General features: G+C 39.4%; 2 protein-coding genes across 4 annotated transcripts in view; both read right to left on the minus strand.

Annotated features, from left to right (window-relative positions):
* Positions 1-21827, minus strand: part of ALDOB (aldolase, fructose-bisphosphate B) — an 89144-nt gene that overhangs the window by 28485 nt on the left and 38832 nt on the right. The gene's annotated exons all lie outside the window — the stretch shown is intronic.
* TMEM246 (transmembrane protein 246) overlaps positions 17349-21827 on the minus strand; it is a 43376-nt gene continuing 38897 nt past the window's right edge. For 2 of the 3 annotated variants that reach the window (XR_003512366.1, XR_003512367.1), the window contains 2 exons: positions 20835-21000; positions 17349-19933 (listed from right to left, as the gene is read on the minus strand). The gene's annotated coding sequence lies outside the window, so the exon portion shown is untranslated. Of the gene's footprint in view, positions 19934-20081; positions 21001-21827 lie in introns of those variants that run through there. The other variant, XR_003512365.1, reaches the window with a different exon arrangement.

A 21827-nucleotide genomic window follows, 5' to 3' on the forward strand; every position in this document is an offset into this window, starting at 1 on the left:
ACTGGAACCTTAAAATTATAGAAATAGCCTGGGTCTCTCTTGGCCACTGACAGCCAATATCCTACACCTATCTTGATTGTTTATATACATAATAAAGAAGTATAAACTTGGACTCAAGTCCCCTAATTATGTATCAAAAGATCACCTGAAAGAAATATTAGGAAGAGATTCTTTGACGAATATGTAGTCTATCTAGTTTGTCGATATCAGAGGTACATTGCACACCCAGTCCTACACCTTTGCTTCTGGAGTTGTTCTGGGTAAATAGCATTAGTGTGCTTTCCATGTAATGCCATGTGACTTGCCTGAGGGCCATCATCAAAAATAGTACAGAGAGTGTAACTCACTCTCTGGTTATCGTCCAATAAAATCTCATCACAGACTGTGTTCATTATGAAGTTCAAACAGAAATTCTTGTCTGATCTGAGACCTAAGAATATTTAGTTCTTCTCCTGAGTAATGAGTTTAATTTTATCTTATAATGTTCTGACGTTGCTTAACTGGCCAGGTTTCCATTTCTCATGGTCTGTTAGTTCATTCACAGACACATTTTTGATCTACCCATACAAAGTGGCAGACCACTGTGGTTAGTTAAATCTAATTTGTTTACTACTTCTTTTCAGTTTTATCTCTGGGCTTTTGTTTTTGATGTTTTTTTTTTAATTTTGGTTTTTAATATTTTAGTTCTTAATCCAGGTGTATTTTATTTTTGTGAATGGCATGAGGCAGGGATGTAAATATATTTTTCCCCAAATAGTAAATTGTGAGCCGTGCATGTTCTTAAATTGCAAATAGCAGATTCTACTTGTCTTAACTTGAGTTGCAATAAAAATAGCATAGGTTGAATAGCTTAAATAGCAACAAACATTTTCCTCACAGTTTTGGAGGCTGAGAAATCCAAGATAAAGGTAGATCCGGGCAGATCCAAGGTCTGCAGAGGACCCACTTCCTGGTTTGCAGATGAGTATCTTCTCATTGATTTCCGACATGGCAGACAGCAGAGAGGTGAAACGAGCTATCTCCTGTCTTTCTTTAAAGGCATTCATCCTATTCATTGAAGGCTCTACCCTTAAGACCTGATCACCTCCCAGGGTCCCCGCCTCCTGAGACTGTCACATTGAAGGTTAGGATTTCAACATTTGGATTTTGGGTAATTCACAGACCTCTGAGAGAGCCCGAGAACTAGACTTTGTAGGCCACACAGCCTAGAACAAGACAAGCATGGTCAATATATCCAGAAGAAATACCTGACCACACCACAGGATAGTTCTGGCAAAAAACAAAACCAAACAAAAAAACAAGCAAACGAAAAACTTAAAAAATAAAAAAAAGATTCAGTGGGACACTTGCAACTCTGACATGGTGCTCTGAAAGAGCAAACATTTTTGACACCACACTTGCCAGACGGGTCTCTCTGAATATGCTCCCTTCTACATCATGGTTCCTTTCTACCTCAGATGTCAGTGGTGGGAGGAGTAATAGAATCGAAGTCATATGCCTGATTTATGGATTCTCTCAGAAAAGCAGGACTTGCTTATGTTGTGAGACATAATTAGACTGTCAGAAGGGTATTCAAAAGATATCGGGCAGCCATAATGCAGAGTTCCACTACATTAATCAGTTCTCTCAATACTGTCTCTAAAACAATTCAGCATTCTTTTGAAATACTGCCCATAAAACATTGATTAATACATAAATTGTAGATGTATCCTCAGCATTAACACACACATAAATATATTATGCTTTCTATTTTTCCATTGATGCATTTTTGTTTATCTTGTACTACTCAACACTGTTTTAATTTTTATAGCTTATGATACATTTAAATATCTAAAAGAATATGTCCCTACAATCTTCAAAGATTTCTTGCCTCTTCTTACCTTTTAATTTTCCAAACAAACTTTAGACTGGTTTCATGAAATCCTCAATTTGGCATCCTGACTGCAATTATGTTAACATTATAAACAAATAGGGAAGTAATTGGTGGTTGTTAAAGTTTACCATAAAGAAAAGCAATATACCATTCCATTTACACCTTAATTTTTGTAATTCACTAAAGTTTTGAAGTATTTTTGATAATTGGACCTTTGCATTTCCTGTTCAGTTTATCCTAGGGATTTTCGTTGTTGTTTCTATCAGTGGAACATTTTTCATTATATTTTAACTTATTAATGGTGTTAGAAAATCTATATATTATAGAAAAGTTTTCTTTAATAACTCACCTCCTTTTTACATCCATAACTAGTTCTAATTATTTTTCAGTTGACTGTCTTTACTTGAAAAAATCTAAAATAAGAGAAATTATATTGTGTAGAAATAGTTAACAATTGGTATATTCATTTTCAGCTATGACTTACAGAAAAAGGCTAAAATTTTGTGGTAATAGTATGCTTCTTATTATTTTTCATAGTAAAGTTATCAGTGTTTCATTAAGTATAATATTGCTTTTTTAGTTTGAGATATGAGATATTCATTCTTTAGAAAATTATATATCTTAATCTGCATTAAAATGATAAAGAGAGAAAAACAAATATTGTAAATTAACACATATATGGAATCTAGAAAAACGGTACGGATGAACCTATTTGCAGGGCAAGAATGGAGACGCAGAGAGAGAGAATGGACTTATGGACATAATGGGAGAAGGAGAAGATGGGGCGAATTCAGAGACTAGCACTGACATACTGCACACTGCTATGTATAAAACAGACAGCTAGTGGGAAGCTGCTGTATAACACAGGGAGCCCAACCTGGCTGCTCTGTGAGGACCCAAAGGGGTGGAGTGGGAGGGAGGGAAGACTCAAGAGGGAGATAAATATATATAGTTATGACTGATTCACCTTGTTGTAGGGCAGAAACTAACACAACATGGTAAAGGAAGCATCCTCCAAATTAAAAAAAAATGATAAAGAGCACTGAAGCAGATACTTTCAGCCACCTCTGGCCACAGGACATCTGCAGGAGGTGCTGCCTGGGATGAATTAGTGACAAAGTTGTCATAGGCAACTTTGCCCGAGTGGGCACGGAGTGCAGGGCTAGGTCTTGTTTTTGTGGTGGTAGAGGCTGTCGCTGGGTCTGGCGGAATCGGGGCGAAGGGGCAATAAAGAGAGGCAAAGCGTGCAGAGATGCGTCATTTTACAGGGAGCACGCTGACCCTGAGCGCGTCCTGGAGCCCGCGCAAAGCTGGCCAAGCGGCCACGAGGCGGCGCAGGAGGATGCGGTGGCCCAGGCGGCGGCCCAGGATGGGGTGTTGGATTTCAGAGGCGGCTAGCGCCACCACTTGCAGGACTTCAGCAAATGGAGCCACTTGACTATTTGGCCTTGGAATCGAACGCATGTTGCCTTCTCAAGAGCAGAAAATATTTTCTTAATCAAATCTCGGATGTGCAAGAAAAGAGGATGAGTAACGATATAATCCATGTGTCTCCAGGCAGTTTCCTAAAAACTATAGTTTATGAAAGTGAGTGTTAGTTCCTCAGTCGTGTCCCATTGGGGTAACCATAATTCTAGGCACCAGCACAGTCAGCTGAATTAACCTTAGAAGTGCAATAAAATGTGTGACCATAGCAGAATATTATAGGTAAAGAACAGAAGCTGGGAGAGATCCTTGGATAGAGATATAAAATATATATAGATAAAAATATAGATAGGTACCATCTCACACTTCCAAAATAAACTGAAGATATGCAGGCACTTTTGAGTAATAGAAGAGTAGGGGTGTGTGGATGTCGTCAATTATCTAATAAGACATTAACAAAAGAAATGGAAAACCCCTTTTAACAAGTGAGATATAGAAGTGCCTCAGCACCCCCACCCCCATCTGATAGAAGGAAACTAAAAATCCTTTCCTAAAATAAGATAACTTCATTTTAGGCTCCAAGTTTTTTTCACACATAATGTTTCAAATACAATATCTGCTGCTGCTGCTGCTGCTGCTAAGTCACTTCAGTCGTGTCCGACTCTGTGCGACCCCATAGACGGCAGCCCACCAGGCTCCCCCGTCCCTGGGATTCTCCAGGCAAGAACACTGGAGTGAGTTGCCATTTCCTTCTCCAATGCATGAAAGTGAAAAGTGAAAGTGAAGTCGCTCAGTCGTGTCCGACTCTTAGTGACCCCATGGACTGCGGCCTATCAGGCTCCTGCGTCCAAGGGATTTTCCAGGCAAGAGTACTGGAGTGGGGTGCCATTGCCTTCTCCGAATACAATATCTAACACACTTTAAAAGATAAGCAGACAAGTGAACTGAAAATATTTAATTAAATAATGGAAATAATTTATATTAAAGATTTTCAGAGGCAACTGAAGTAGCACATTTTTTTACCTGAAGTACTTATATTAAAATAGCAGAAAGACTGAGCTAAAGTTAAAAAAAAAGAAGAAACCAGAATAAATCTAAAGAAAGGCTATGAGTAGAAACAAATAAAACAAATGACTTCCCTGATAGCTCAGACAGTAAAGAATCTGCCTGCAATGCAGGAGGACCCAGGTTCAATCCCTGGGTCAGGAAGATCCCCTGGAGAGGGGAATGGCAACCCACTCTAGTATTCTTGCCTGGAGAAGCCCATGGACTGAGGAACCTGGTGGGCTACAGTCCATGGCATCCCAAAGAGTTGGACACAACTGAGTGACTAACACAGAAACAAATGAAACGAGATAAGTTTATTCTTTGAAAAGGCAAATGACAGACCTTCTGCCAAGATGATTTATTTTGCCTTCTCCTTGTGGTCATCAAAGTTAAGAATTTTCAAAAGGGTATGAAAAAGACAACAAGGATATCAAGAAACTTCTGGCCCACATATTTGAAAACCTAACTAAAATGGACAATTACTGGAATGATAACAAAATTGACTCAAGAAGAAATAGACCAACACAATTCTGTAAAGCAATTATTCTTCAATTAAAAATAAATAAATTTAAAATAAAGAAGAAATAGAAAAACCATTAAAGAAGTAGAAACTGAAGTTGCTCTTAGCACATGGAAAAAATTCAATATCACGTATGAAACGAGATGCCAGTCCAGGTTCAATGCACGATACTGGATGCTTGGGGCTGGTGCACTGGGACGACCTGGAGGGATGGTATGGGGAGGGAGGAGGGAGGAGGGTTCAGGAGGGGGAGCACATGTATACCTGTGATGGATTCATTTTGATGTTTGGCAAAACTAATACAATTACGTAAAGTTTAAAAATAAAATTAAAAAAAAAAAAGAAAAAAAAATTCAAAGGCCACAGTTTTATTGATTTAACAATGGAAAAAATGCTTCTGATTTTACTCAATACTATTCCAAACTGCAGAAAAAGTAGACATTTCCAACTTATTTATAAGACTCACAAGAGCCTGAAAGTAAAACCTAAAAAGATAGTATGAAAAATGACAGTCTCTTTAGTGAGCTTATGGTGGTGTGGTGTGGGTGCGTGCTCAGTTGTGTTCAACTTTTTGTGACCCCATGGACTGTGGCCCACTAGGCCCCTCTTTCCATAGAATTTCCCAAGCAAGAATACTGGGTGGATTGCCATTTTCTACCCCAGGGAATCTTCCCCACCCAGGGATTAAACGGATGTCTGTTAAGTCTCCTGCATTGGCAGGCATGTTCTTTACCACTAGCACCACCTGGGAAGCCCTTAGCGAAAACATAGATGGAAAAATTCTAAAGAATATCTTAGTCAGTTGAATACAGTAACTTATAAAAGTGACTATGACATGGATTTATCACAGGGGTGCAAACGTACTTTATCATAAGAAGATACAATGATGTAAGTAATCACATTATCAGATTACAGGGGGGAAGTAATCATCTCATAGTGAAAAGGTGTTAGAAAAAACTGGTTTTAATCAATAGAAGGAACTGTCTTTAATCGGATAAAAGTATCTATGGAAAACCTGTATCCTAGTTAATGGTGAAATATTAGAAGCATTTTGTTTAGGATAAGGAATAAAGCAAGGGTAGCCAGTATTACCACATCTGTTCAACATTGCCCTAGCCAATGAAATAAATGGTTTAAGACAAGAAAGAGAATAAAAAATATAAAGTTTAGAAATGAAGAAACAAAATTGTTCATTATTTGTAGGTGATAAGGTTATCTACCTGATGGAATAATTATTAGGATTAAACATAGGTTAGAAAGGTTGTGTGTGTGTATTCAGTCACACAGTTGTGCCTGAATCTTCGTGGCCCCATGGACTGTAACATGCCAGGTTCTTCTGCCCATGGAATTCTCCAGGCACGAACACTGGAGTGGGTTGCTATGCCCTCCTCCAGGGGATCTTTCTAACCCAGGGATCATAGCTGTGTCTCTTGCATCTCCTGAATTTGCAGGCAGATTTTTTACCACTAGTGCCACCTGGGAAGCCGTTAGGTACAAAATCAGTATACAAAATCAACTATCTTTTCAAATACATCACAAACAGAAAATACATCTTTCAAAAATAATTTTGAAAAGCATGAAACAATATAAAATATAAATAAACCTAACAGATAGGTAAGATCTCTATGGGAAAGTTAGAAAACTTTATAAATTAAAATGTTAAAACTTAAATATAATCCAAAATTTAGTTTCTTAGCTACTCTAATCTCATTTTAAGTGCTTAATAACCACATGTGACTAGCAGCTACAATATTGGGTCTTATGGTTATAAAAAACTAGGCAAGTTTAGCAAGTTTTAATAGTTTGTTGCAGAGAGAAGTATGATGTAGTGCTCAATATGACTTTCAAGCCTGAAAAATATATATAATTATATTTAGTTAGAATTCTGTGAGGAAAAAGGACAATAAACATGTTCTGAACAATTACATGTATTTTTCTTTAAAGAATGATGTGTATGTGCATGAGTGCTTAGTGATGTCCAACTCTTTGCAGCTCCTAAGGACTGTATTCTGCCAGGCACCTCTGTCATAGAATTATCTAGGCAAGAATTATCTGGAGGGGTTTGCCATTTCCTCCTCCACGGGATCTTCCACACTCACGGATTGAACCCATCTCTTGTGTCGCCTGCATTAGCAGACAGATTCTTTACCACTCTGCTGCTGCTGCTGCTAAGTCACTTTAGTCGTGTCCGACTCTGTGCGACCCCATAGACGGCAGCCCACCAGGCTCCCCCGTCCCTGGGATTCTCCAGGCAAGAACCCTGGAGTGGGTTGCCATTTCCTTCTCCAATGCATGAAAGTGAAAAGTGAAAGTGAAGTCGCTCAGTCATGTCTGACTCTTAGCAACCTGAGCCACCTGGAAAGCATTAAAGAATGATGATGAATATTTAATCATTATAGTATTTTAGAACCCTTTGTATGTACTTAAAACAGTGACCAATATTAAAGCATTGGATATTATATCCTTTGGAACTCTTTAAATTGTATGTTAATATAAAGTGCAAGAGTGTACATAGTTCCTGAAAATTATTTGTGGAAACACACGGGCACAGTTTGAAGACAACTATCTTAAGAGTAACTATGAATTTTTCTTCAATGGATATATATATATATATATATATATATATATAAAACCTTTCTCAAAATAAAAGCAAATATTGAATTATTATCAAAGTCTGATGTTTTTTAAAAAATGATTTATTACTGTTGGTATAGTGTAGATTTAAAAATCATTAATTACTTTTGTATCTTGTGTATCCCTGGATTGCTCCAGGGTCCTAGCAAGGTCACAGAACCAAAAACTGTTAAAAATATTCAAATTTATTCATGTTTCTCAAGGGACATTAACGAAGATCAGGCTTATAACTACAGCGGCACTTCTTTAAATATCCTTTTGTTTTTATCTTATACCCATGAACTTCCCTGGTGGCTCAGAGGTTAAAGCATCTGTTCATGATGTGGGAGACCCGGGTTCAATCCCTGGGTTGGGAAGATCCCCTGGAGAAGGAAATGGCAACCCGCTCCAGTACTCTTGCCTGGAGAATCCCATGGACGGAGGAACCTGGTAGGCTACAGTCCATGGGGTCGCAAAGAGTCGGACACGACGGAGCGACCACTTCACTTCACTTCATGAGCTTTAGAGTCACTGTCACAAACTCTCCATCTTCACTCTCCTCCAAAGCTCTCCCACACACTTCTCGAGACAGAAACTTCTCTGTCCCCCTTCCCTTGAGTGTGTGTGCTCAGCTGTTCAGCTGTGTCCAACTCATTGCAACTCCATGGACTGTAACTTGCCAGGCTCTTCTGTTCATGGAATATTCCTTGTGCCCACCCACATTTCTTCCCCACAGGAAACAGAAGTCAAAACTTCTGTTCTTGATCACCAGCTACAGGACTCTAGAAAATGGCTGGAGGACATAGGGGCTTTTTGCCTCTGTTTCTCAGTAATTCTTTACAGAATAGAGTGCTCTGAAAAATGTGGTTGTTTTCACAGTCTGGCTGGTTTTCTCGAAAAATCCTCTTGGAGAGTTCTTTAAGAATAAATGTTCAAGTTTATTATTGGACTGAAATTTTCTTGGTTATGCTGTAGAACCATCAAATACAATGATGTAATATATTGCCTGTAGGAAGGGCACTCACACTTAGTATGAGACTGGGGGAAGGTGTTGCCTATATATGTCATGTTATTATTATATGTCCTCATAAGCGAATAAACTTGCCTTCTTGATGTACGTATTTATCTTATGATTCTGGTTAAACTGTCTCATTCTGAGAGACAAATCTGTCCTGAGTCTGTAAACAAAATCCAGTTTCTGATCCTGAGGGGTTGTGGTTCAAATATATGCTGGGAGAAATTTACCCTGTGAGGTCTGTAGTCTTGTTCCCTTAATCCCTATGATAAACCCAGACATATCCATCTAGCTGAAAAAGTGCTTCTAAATAGTATTATCTGTGTGATGCCATGGACTGTAGCCTACCAGGCTCCTCTGTCCATGGGATTTTCCAGGCAATAGTACTGGACTGTATTTCCATTTCCTTCTCCAGGGGATCTTCCCAACGCAGGGATCGAACCCGGGTCTCCCGCATTATAGACAGACGCTTTACCGTCTGAGCCACCAGGGAAGTCCAGTATTATCTGGAGAGTTGTGCATTTTGCTTTTCTCATGTACCATTGCATCTTGAGCATTTTCCTATAGCACCGAATATTCTTTGAGAACACAATTATAATGGGTGTTTAATTTTCCAGAATATAGATATGTCTTTATTTATTTAACCAATTTTTCTGCTTTGGAAATCTGGGTTGTTTCTAGTTTATTTGCCATAATTATAAAAAGAGATGCAGTGAATATTTTACACTTAAAAGTTTTTTTTATACATTTCTGTTATTTCCTTAAGATAAGTTCCTAGAACTGGAAATACTAGAATCAAACTGGATGAATACTGTGGTCAACTTCACATTGTTTCCAATACCCATTTTCCCCTTCTTCTAAAATAACAGAGTATTAGCAGAGTAAAAGGCTGCTTGGCTAAAGGTATTTCCCAGTCAGCCTCATAGCTAGACGTGGCTGTATGACTAAGTTCTGGCTGATGGGATTTGAGTTTAGTGATGAAGGCCCATAAAAGAATTGTGCTTCCAGCACTTTCCGGGTGGTCCAGTGGCTAAGATTCCACATGCCCAATGCAGGGGGCTCAAGTCTGATACCTGGTTAGGGAACTAGATCCCACATACTGCAATTAAGTTTTCCCATGCTGCAACTAAAGATCCTGCATGCCTCAATTAAGACCTAGTCCAGCCAAATAAATAAATAAATGTTAAGAAAGAAAGAATTGTGCTTCACTTTCCTGGTCTTTCTCCAGCTCTTCATGGGCTGGAAGATGAAAGACACTGAAGCAGCCAAATTGAACCCACAAGTGGAAGTCATGTGTTGAAGACAGCAGCAGGGCCAGCTACAATTTGTGGGGCCCAATGCAAAATGAACCTTCAAGCCTTCTTGTTCAAAAAAAAAAAGGTGGGGGGATTGCCATTAAATATAGTAAAATTTATAGTTTTCTCATCTTTCCATGCTCTTTCTTCCCGCATTTTTTTGCTATATAGTTTTCTGCTAAGTAAACTTAAAACTTAGATCATTAACATGAATTTTACCATTCATTATATTGTGCAATGTCTGTCCATTTATAAATGCAAATATAAGAACATTTAACTCATGTGCAGAATCACCAAAATTATATGATTTGTATTTTGTAATTCATTCAAGCATATATATCTCATTCTTATCAGAAGAGTATAAATGCTGCACAAAACTGATTTAAATGTTTTTGTTTCACTTCTTCATACATATTCTATCAACACTCTATCCTCAGGTTATTGATGAGTAAGGAAAGACTGAAAGGAAAAAAACTTTCCCTTTCTTTCTATGCTATCATTTTCAAGGTAAGTGACTTGTTAATACATGGAAGTAACGCAAGTAAGGAAAGATTCCTTGTTGTTTGTGTTTCTTAGAGTATTATTATCTTCTTTCTGGATTAGTAGTAAGTTCTAGTTTAAATGGAGAGCATGTCCTCCCAGGACTCCCAGGACTGCCAGTCCCCTTCCTCACTTCCTTTCTTAGTCATCAACATAACATATTGTACTCACTTTGAGTTTCACTAAACTTCCATGCACTGTGAGTCCACTGGAATTCTGGGTTTGTGGAGCACTGCCAACATGACATGCAAATGGAGTGCAGGAATGGCAGACACGGATTGTGTATTCCTCTGCTCACTTGCATGTTCCATTGTTGCACTGGACTTTACTTTTAAAACACAGGTTCAAAGATAAAATTAGTAAGACTTTCAAGATGGTAACAGCAGCCCATTAAACCAAGCTCTGGGCCCTTCTGAACATGGGGCTCTGTGGAACTGCACAGATCGAATAGTCAGACCTGGACGGCCTACCTGCTGGATGTTTAGACTGAAACACACTTCTACCCAGTTTAAGCTGTTGCATTTTGGGGTCTCTTTTGTTTCACTTTGTACCCTGACTCACGCAAACACTTTTAGTTATCAAAAATATCCCTTCCTACAATCTGGGGACTACGTGCTACAATGAGTACTCTAAGTCATACTTTTAATATTTTTGAAATTGGAGTGAATCTTATAATAAGTGTACTTTTAATATATTTATTTTACTTTTTCCCCCTAAAAAAGTCATTAAAAGCTAGATATTTAGTGTTTTATAATTGAAAGTGAAAGTGAAGTCATTCAGTCGTGTCCGACTCTTTGCGACCCCATAGACTGTAGTCTACCACACTCCTCTGTCCATGGGATTTTCCAGGCACAGGTACTGGAGTGGGTTGCCATTTCCTTCTCCAGAGGATCTTCCCGACCCAGGGATTGAACCCAGGTCTCCCACATTGTAGGCAGACACTTTAACCTCTGAGTCACCAGGGAAGTTTTATAATTGAGGACATCTTCAAATCAAAGAGAGAGTATATTCATGTAACTCATTAATAGAACTTTAGATTCATAAAATATTTTAGCATTAAAGATCAGATGATCCAGAAGATTCTAAAGACTTAAAAATTTTTTTTTCCTTTAAACCGGTCATTTTTTGAAATAAGTCTTTAGAGAGACTATATATAGTTGTTGTTCAGTTGCTAAGTTGTGTCTGACCCTTTGGAACCCCCTGGACTTCATCACACCATGCTCCCCTGTCCTTCATTCTCTCCTGGAGTTTGCTCAAATCCATGTCCATTGAAACTGTATATAGACAGATAAAAGTGCAGTGGGATGATAGGCAACCCAGAACATCCACCCATCCTCTCTGCTGACCTACAGTGAAAGGAACCGTTAGAGAGCAGTCTGAAACAAATGGAAAGACGCCAAGCCAATTCTTTCATCTTTGGCTGGTGCAAAGCACTAAGCAAATCTTTTAAAAATAACGACTTTATTGAGATATAATTGGCTTATAATAAACTTCACATTTGTAAAGTATAACAGTTGATGTCTTGACATGTTATTACACCCTTATGTTTTCACACATATGAAAACATCACTGCAATCAAGATATTGAACGTATATTTACATTACCCCTGAAAGTTTATTTTTTAAATTTTATAAGCCCCACCCCATCTCCAGGCAAAACTTACTTGCTTCCTGTCACTATAGAGATTAGTTTGCATTTTCTAAAGTTTTACATAAATGGCATCATTCAATATGTACCAATTTTTGGGGGAGCCTAGCTTCTTTCATTCAGCATAATTATTTTGAAATTCATCCATATCCATCCTTTTCATTGCTGAGTAGTATTCCATGTGCTGCTGATGGACATCTGAGTGGCTTCCATTTTTAACCACTGCAAAATAAAGCTCTATAAATATTCATGTATAGGTCTTAAAGTAAATGTATGTTTTCACTTTTCTTGGAATACCTAGGAGTGGAATGGCTAGATCTGATCAAATAGTATGTATATGTAACTTTTCAAGAAACTTCCCACTTGTTCTTCAAAATGACTGTAGCATTTTATATTCCCAACATGAGTGTATGAGAGTCTAGTTGCTCTGTGTCCTCACCAACAGTTGGTGTAGTCATTAAAAATGTTTTTAACTATTCTATTGGGTGTATGACAGTATCTCATTGTAGTTTTAATTTGTATTTATCCAATGACTAATAATGTTGAGCATCTTTGTTGTGTTTGCCATCTTCTGTGGTGGAGTATCTGTGTCACTGCTTATAAATCTTTCAACTGTTTCAGTTTTTTTTTTCCTTGTAAGCTTTACACTCCTTATAAAGTTTCTGCCATGATAAGAATGCTTTGAGGCAGTTTATACTGTCTATTCTAAAATTTTGTTGATAAAACTGTTAGATAAACAGGACTATTAGTTAGAAACAAAGAAGATCCATGTTAACAGAGAGCTATCCAAATGGGCTGATATTTATGGCATCCACAGAGATGATTTACACTTATTCAAGCTGGCAGAAGTGAAAGTAAGTGGAGAAATGATGGCATAGAATTGGGAGACAGTGGGAAAGACTGAGAAGAATCGGCTAGGCAGGGCAAGATTGGTTTTGCTCCATCCAGTCTCTACTCCTACATGTGCCCCAAATTTATATCATGGTCAACTCTTTGCAGTCCTTCCCCTCGCCTCCCAAAGGTTTTTTTTTTTTTTCATTATTATGGATGAACCTTTGTTCCTTTATAGCAAATATGTTAAGAAGATGGGAAGCCTAGTTCAGCAGAGGAAACTAGCTATAGGCTATCCTTTGTGGTAAGGCTGCCAAGAATTCTCAGCCATGGGCCACTTGATCAGAAACCCATGTATAAGCAAAAGAAAGTTTATCCATATGCCAGTGTTAACATCTAGCAAGTTTTGTATTTTTAAAAAAGTGACTTCATACAAAAGCACAGTAATAAGTCTAGAGTTTGACCTTGTCTCTCTAGCAAGCAGGTAGGGTGAGAACACTGATCTAGACTACAGTTCTGAATATAGTTTGTAACGGAGTGTAACGGGTGTGACTAGGGGTAAAGGATTGAAGGGCCTGGGCAGAGGCAGAAGTGAAGATAACAATCACGGTGAACAGGAGAGAAGAGCTAGTCATGTAAGAGAGGAAGAGGAGATAGACAACTTTCAGCCAACTCTCCTCCTGTTTCCACTTTGGCCTGTAGGAAAGAGGGCACTTTTGCTGCTCCCATACTGTCTGTATATCCTTCTGACTAGCTTCTTTCTGAGGGAGGAGGAATTCCGCAAATACTCAAAGTACAGGGCAATTACCAAACCACATTAATAAGAGGATGGAGTCTCTAAGCTGGTGTTCCCTCGTCTGCAATTACAGTCCCTTATTTCAGTACATTGGGCAGGGTCTGCCCATTCTCTCTTCTACACATGGGATCTGCATCAATTGCCCCTGGTCTGTTCCAGACCTTTCCACCAACTCTGAGTGATGGAAATGATGGAAGCTTCTTTAGGATTCTAGGCCTAAACAGCATAAACTGATTTGGCTTGACAAAGATCTCTGTACTGGGAGACAATTGGGTGCCTATTAGGTCATAAAGGTTATTTTGGGACTTTTCTGGTGGTCTGGTGGTTAAGACTCTTCACTTCCACTGCAGGGGAGTGCAGGCTCAATCCCTGGTCAGGGAACTAAGTTCCCACATGCCATGCAGCATGGCCAAAAAATGTTACTTTATCCATTTGGTTATTGTTCTCATGGGCATATTCCTCAATTAGGAATCCCTGAAGAGGTTTGAGTGGTAGGATTTCAGCCCCTAAACTGTAACTGACATTTCTATAATTAATCCTCAAGAAAGTCCCCACCCAAGTGGGGCCCAAGAAAAGCACAATAGTACCTGAGACAAAAGGACTACAACGAGGGTCAAGGTGACAGGATAAATAAAGTGGAAAGAGACATGTATATATATATAACCTAATCATTTTGCTGTATACCTGAAACTAACACAACATTGTTAATCAACTATACGCCAATACAAAATAAAATAAAAAATAATTTAAAAGTAGAGGGGAAAGAAAAGAAAATGGAAACAGGCTCCTTTGAGCTTCATCTGTGGGTAGAGAAGAAATCATCATTCAGCTATCCACCTACCTACCCATCCATCCATCCACTCATCAACACATTTCTGAGTTCTAGGCACCAAGCTGGGACATTATGATACAGCAGCAAACAAGTTGAACACTGTCTGAGGGAGGATTAGGGAAAAAGGTGGGAGAATGTATGTGAATTTGTCATAAAAGAAAAAAAAGTTAGAATGAGAGATCTCACAGCATTGCCCCCACAATCGTGGACTTGTTGAAGCTCCTGTAGAAAGAGAAATTAGAGGTAAACAGTGGAGCTGATACTCATAAGCTAATTTTGGAGACTCTGGGCATAAGAAGTACGGATTTGAGGATCAGGTGACAAAACAGCATAGAACTGGAGAAGGGTCATTGTTTCCATGTTTTCCAAGAATCCAGCACTGACCTGTAAAGCAGATATTCCCAACATTCACCAAAATCTGTTCTCTTCCCTTTTATATATTGATATAGAAGACTTCTCTGCACTTTTTGGGCCTCTTGCAGCTGAGTGGCTCAGGCCATATGCAGTCTACAGCAGAGAACACCTGGTGAGTACCATTCAGTCCTTTATCTGGTGAGTGTCCCTGTAAGCCTGCTTGGTTGATCAGAGAGGTTTCCTGCTCCTAATGGAGCAGCTACAGGACTGTGAAGTCCTCAGTCTAAATTGCTAGGTTTCTATAAGCGAAATAGTTCCCCTAAAGGGTGCCCAGATCTTTATTAGATTTTGCGGTATTGAGAAATAAAACCCTTGTCATAGCAAGCCACTGACTGAGACATTGGCTTTTGTCCTTGCTATGCCAGTTTAGCCTCGCCTGGAAAACTGAGAGTTTGCTGAACACTAAGAAATAGTAACCTTAGCACAGGTACTGATGTTCCCAAAATGGTTATCATGAGCAGGGACAAGAGAGATGCCCTTTAGAGTTACTTTGTGGAGCCAGAATAGGAGAGGAAAGACCAGACAGATGATCTGTGATGACAGTTAGCAAACTGCTTTGAGAACACATAGTTGTAAGCTTTCTCCTTGGAGATTCCCAGAAATATTTGAATGAGATTTTTGAGGGGTAGAGAAGAGTGTGTCAACAAAGGAAAATATGCATTATTTGATATTAAATGACTACATTAGTGTCACTAGGTGAGACCTGGTGTCTCTAGGTATTAATTGACTGAGTTGTGGGATATCTTGTGTTGGAGAGGGTTTGCAATTCCAGTTCTAGCTGGCAGAGCTGACTGCATTCTTCTCTTTGTCCTTCTTCCTTGAAGAGTAAACTCCCAAACATTGTTCACATCACTAGAAACTTTGGGATCCTCCTAGGATTCATGTTGGACTTACCTCCAAACTTTCAAGGATAATGAACTCTCTTGGTAAACATAATGTGATTTCAATTTCATTGTTTTCTCTTGAAACTGAGTACAAACAGGAAAACATTTCGAATGCAGATGTATTAAGGTTTGCACGCCAAAGAAGGCTTCAGAAATTTATAGCATGGTCTGTATTGTGCATTAAAATTCATGAGACCACTTTACAAAATTGTGAATCTTGAAAAAAATTCAAAGCTCTTCAGTGCCCTAAATCAATAATTTCAGGACAGTTCAACAACAGATTGAAAGCATAGTTTTCAGTAGTCAATGGCTAATCCCCATATCCAATTTGAGTTTAACTATCTATACTTCTTTGAAAGTAGCAACAACAATCTTATTGTTTCCATGATGTTTCATGCACAGTTGCTCAGGAAGAAAATGCAATCTTATGGGCCTCTAGGAATTGGAGAAGCTTCTCCAAGCCTGTAATGCCTTTAACTAATTAATCCTATAATTAATCCTGTAGCACTATATTTTTGAAAGGTTCCTATGACCTAACCATATGATTATACAGTTAAATAAATCTAATCTAAATAAATCTACATGTTGCTTTGATTTCTAAATACCATATAAAGTGGCACGATCAGGAAGAATACTAAACACTTTGATTACTTCCCCCCAGGGTCACTGTTCACATTTTGCCTATGAGCTATCCATATAGATCTACTTCCTTGCTGTCAAAGATCTCTTCTTATTTGGATGGTGAGTAGAGCCCTTCAGGTCAGGAAAGACAGGGCCTCACACAAGCCACAAGGGAATAAATTGTGGTTGGGCTTTTCCAATTTATTTCCCTTTGCCTCTGATTGGTCTAGGAATGTGCCTATGGCCCATACTGGCAGATGAAACAAAAGGAGAGGTCAGTTGGGAGACTTCCTGTAATTGTTCTTCCCAGGAAAAAAAAAAAAAACACCCACAGAAATTCACATGAAGAAAGCATTTTACCTCAGCCTTTCCTTTCTGCTTTGAATGTGGACTTGATCTTAGAAGCTGCAATAGCCATAAAGTGGCAAAAGGTGGCAGAACAAGACAGAGGAGAGTCTGGGTCCTTAATGACATCATTGCACTGCTGACTGACTTCTTAGGTGAGAAAATTTAACATCACTAGGATGTTAACATTTTGCCTGGAAAATCCCATGGACGGAGGAGCCTGGTAGGCTGCAGTCCATGGGGTCGCTAAGAGTCGGACACGACTGCGCGACTTCACTTTCACTTTTCACTTTCATGCATTGGAGAAGGAAATGGCAACCCACTCCAGTATTCTTGCCTGGAGAATCCCAGGGACGGGGAAGCCTGGTGGGCTGCTGTCTATGGGGTCGCACAGAGTCGGACACGACTGAAGTGACTTAGCAGCAGCAGCACTGCTTAAGGAAGGCCCTGGGAGACTGGATTCTGTTATTTGCTGCTGAAGGCATCCTAATGCTACAACCATCCCAAGCTGAAACCAACCTGCAAAATTCACAACACAATTTCCAGACCTAAGTTAAAGAAAGTGAAAGTGAAGTGGCTCAGCCTTGTTGGCTTTGTGACCCCCATCGACTGTAGCCTGCCAGATTCTTCCACCTATGGGATTTTCCAGGCAAGAATACTGGAGTGGGTTGCCATTTCCTTCTCCAGGGGATCTTCCTGACCCAAGGATCGAAGCTGGGTCTCCCAGAAAGCATCCCAAACATCTTTTTCAGAGAAGTAGAGTGATAATAGCATTTTTCCAGTTCATTTGAGGTGTCTGATCTTTGGCAAATAAAATCAGAATTTTCATTTGCAAACCAAACTTATTGTCAAGTGACTAGAAATTACTAGTGAATGCTTTCTAACTAGGAATTACATTTGCTGAAAACTCAGGTCTTTCTCTTATTGTTTTGTTATCCTGCTTTGTTTATTTATACGGGGGAATCCTTGGAGGTAAGGATTAGAGTTGCTGAAGAGTTATGAACCATGACTGTGAGTTAACAAATATCCCATTGTTTGTGGAAGAGCACTTTGATCAGCTAGCCTTACAGCTGGATCGACAACTTTGGTCAATATTGTTTCAATGTGAATTGACAGAAATTAATTTTAATGAGGACAAGCAGAAGAAATGTTTGGCCCTCAGTCAAATATTCTTCATAGTTGAAAGAAGGGCGCTTACTCTCTTCTGGTGGGTGAGGAAGTCACCCACCTATGAGGGCAGAAAGCTCTAGGAGACTGGATCTAACGTGCAGTTAGCTGTGGAGAATATAAGCATTGGAAAGAACAGACTTTGCAAAAGAGACCCAAAGGCTACAAGCCTTGGCAAGGCAATGTTGGTTTTCACCTTGAGAGACTAATGACAGTTGTGACCCTCAGAGTCCTCTTTATGTGAGGATCAACAAGCTTTGGTCACCAAGGTGAGATAGTAAAACATTTGGGGTGAGGTTGTGAAGTTTTCTTTCTCTTTTTTTGGCTGCATGACATGGGAATCTTAGTTCCTGACCAGTGTTGGAACTCATGCCCACTGCAGTGAAAGCACAGAGTGCTGGGGAAGTCCCTGGAATGAGATGTTTCCTTGATTCTTTTTTGAGGTAAGGGCAAGTTGCTGCCAAGAAGGTGTGTCACCTCTGGGCAAGCACAGTTCTTTCTTTGGAAGTCAATTTTATTCAGTTTCAGAAAAAAGACCTCACATGAATTTGGATTAGAAAATAGGATATCAAGAGACTTGTTTTCCTAGAAATGAAAGAAAAAGAAATAACCCTTCAAGGATAATTTTCTGAATCTTCCTCTTACATCAAAAGATACATGTCTTATCCCCACAGCACCTTCTCCAAGAGTCAACTCACCCTCCTTAAATTCTTCTTAGCTGGGACAAGCCAATTCCCTTCACCCACACCTCTCATTTTTTTCTGTAAATAAATGTTTATGTAAAACATTTCCTTTGTTAGTTGGAGACTTCTTCGGTGGATCACGTTGTGCTCAGCAAAAGTGGTTGCAGAAGAGCTGAGGAAGTTGGAGTAACTTAGACCTCTGGCGTTTTGGGGTGATTTATAGACAGTATCCTATAACCCCACCATCCCAGACTCACCTTACTATACTAGCTGCTCCCTTGGATGCCAAGGTCCTGAAAAGAAGAAAGCTGTCTTACTCACTCATCGTTGGGTCTCTAGCACTAGGCATAGTCCCTGTCACCCTGTAGGCACTCAATAAGTGCAAATTAATATATGAGACTTGGTGTCTTTTAAAAAACAAAATTTCTTGTGTTAAAGGGCTTCTCAGACACCATTCAGAATTTAATGTGTCTACCTTAGTGTGAGGACTAATGTTTAAGTGTGACAATAAGGGGTTCATTTGGCTGAAACAGTTCTTGTCTTCCATTGGCTGGTGTTAACTGGTATCTGGAATCAAGATTGCCTGGAGAAATATCAATAACCTCAGACATGCAGATGACACCACCCTTACGGAAGAAAGTGAAGAAGAACTAAAGAGCCTCTGGATGAAAGTGAAAAAGAAGAGTGAAAAAGTTGGCTTAAAACTCGACATTCACAAAACTAATGGCATCCAGTTCCATCACTTCACGGCAAATAGATGGGGAAACAACGGAAATGGTGAGAGACTATTTTTTTGGGCTCCAAAATCCTGATGATGGTGACTGCAGCCATAAAATTAAAAGACCTTATTCTTTGGGAAAAAAGTTATGACCAACCTAGACAGCATATTAAAAAGCAGAGACATTACTTTACCAACAAAGGTCTGTGTAGTCAAAGCTATGGTTTTTCCAGTAGTCAGGTATGGATGTGAGAGCTGGACTGTAAAGAAAGCTGAACACTGAAGAATTGATGTTTTTGAACTGTGGTGTTGGAGAAGACTCTTGAGAGTCCCCTGGACTTCAAGGAGATCCAACCAGTCCATCATAAAGGAAGTCAGTCCTGAATATTCATTGGAAGGACTGATGCTGAAGCTGAAACTCCAATACTTTGGCCATTTGATGCGAAGAACCAACTCAATGGAAAAGACACTGATGCTGGGAATGATTGAAGGCAAGAGAAGGGGATGACAGAGGATGAGACGGTTGGATGGTATCACCGATGTGATGGACATGAGTTTGAGAAGGCTCTGGGAGTTGGTGATGGACAGGGGAGCCTGGCGTGCTGCAGTCCATGGGGTTGCAAAGAGTTGTATACAACTGAGTGACTGAATTGAACTGAACAGGCATCTGAAAAAAAAAAAAACCACATGATTCTAACCTCTTCAAAGCCTTTTCTCTTTCAGATTCACCACTGTGTTTCTGCAGATTGGGGCATTTATGCTAATAGTTCAGCTAGACTGAAAAAGAAAAAAAGCTTGAGTCAACTGAATACTGCTAATATGATTTAGGCATTTATTAAGTTGGGGATAAACAGCTAAATTTAGATTTACTTATGATTAATTTGTTTGGCATAGCTCCTTATATAATAATACATGAACTACAATTTTGAATGTGAAGATACATACCATTGTTTAGTATCTTTTAAAATATGGTTGCTCTTTCCTTTTCTTGTTCAAAAGAGGGAGAGCATTCCATGTGTACGTTACAGGAAGAAGATGTAATCCTACCGCTCCTTTATCGCAAACCTCTCTGGAGGGGGAGCTAGACAGAAGCCAAGCTGCTTTTGCTGGTTATGGCTTCTGGTTGTGTATGTATTGCGGCTGGACAGGGGTTTGGTAAAAGACAAGAGTAACTGTCCAAACATGTTGCTGGCAAGCAATCTACACGCAACTTGTTGACTTCTGTTTCAGGTCTCCCAGTCACAACAGTGCCAGGGTTTACATTTTTTTCTAGATAAAAGCAAATAGGGGTTAGACAAAATTCTTTGTCTAACATGTTGCCAGTGCACGAATTTTGCAGAGGACTCAACTTGTTCAGATTTAAACAAAGCTACACTAACAAAACATAAAAAACACCCAAGTTGTGTACCGGAAAAAATGATCCTTAAAGTTTCCTGCTCCTCCTATCAAGCCTCTAGGGAAAGTTTACCTCTCTATACTTGGCTTGTGTTAAGTCATATAATGCTTTGCCAAAGCCCACCCCTATCATGCAGAGCTACATGGTTGACTTAAACCATCTCACCACTTACTGAAAGAACTTGAGAAGAGTTCACTGGCACTGGTGGTGATCTTTCCTTCATTCTCTTTCCAGCCTCTTGCCTATAAGTCCTAGAATAGGTTGTAGAGCCACCATGGGTGGTATGCACGTCTAGATGATTCCCACTGGTAATACCAGGAAGATGCAGCAGTTGAAACCTGAAAGAGAAAACCCATCCCTCCCCTAAGAATAACACGTAGGGAGGATCCCCCTCCAAACACACATGACCCCCAGCACACACACTGAAACTAAAACTCTAATAACAACAAAGGAAAAAGTAGCTATGTGGTGGTGTAGAAAGTTCCTTTTTGCATTTGCCATTCTCTTTGCCTGGAATGCAAGTAGAAAATTTTTTCAGGAGTCAAAATTGTACTTCGCAACCAGTCCTCACTACCTGGATCCTCTTTGCTCCTCCCTAATTTTCTTCCTTAGTCCCATTTCTCTTCCTTTCAGTATTCTTCTTTTCTGTATGCATTTCCACTGTGGATCCCTTTACTCTTTTCCTCCCTTCCTTCCTTCCCCCACTACCCCCATTTCTCTCTCTCTCATTCATTTCCTACTATGTGTTAGGTATTGTTCCAGGTTCAAGGGATAGAGCAATGAATGAAACCTAGAAGACTCCTGATATTGTGGCACTTACATTCTGTAGGGGGGTGGGGAGGATGGAAGGGGAAAAAAAGACAAAATAATAAATATCAGGTAATAAGAGCTTCAAAGGGAATCAAACTGCATAAAGTGATAGATGACCTGGGGGTTGGGAAGGGATAAGAATGCTTTAGATGGGATGAAAAGTCTGTTGGGGGAGGAGGGGTTAAATTTTAATTGAGATCTGTATACAGGAAAGATTCAGCTAAGAGACAAGCATTCCAGATACAGAAAATGGCAGTGCAAAGTCCCTCTGTGGTAAGAACCAATGTAACAAGTCCAAAGAAGTGAAAGAGAGCAGGTGTGACTATAGCTTGGAGAAAGAGCATGGAAATGGCAA

The sequence above is a fragment of the Bos indicus x Bos taurus genome, chromosome 8 (genome assembly GCF_003369695.1).
Source record: "Bos indicus x Bos taurus breed Angus x Brahman F1 hybrid chromosome 8, Bos_hybrid_MaternalHap_v2.0, whole genome shotgun sequence".
NCBI classification, from domain to species: domain Eukaryota; kingdom Metazoa; phylum Chordata; class Mammalia; order Artiodactyla; family Bovidae; genus Bos; species Bos indicus x Bos taurus.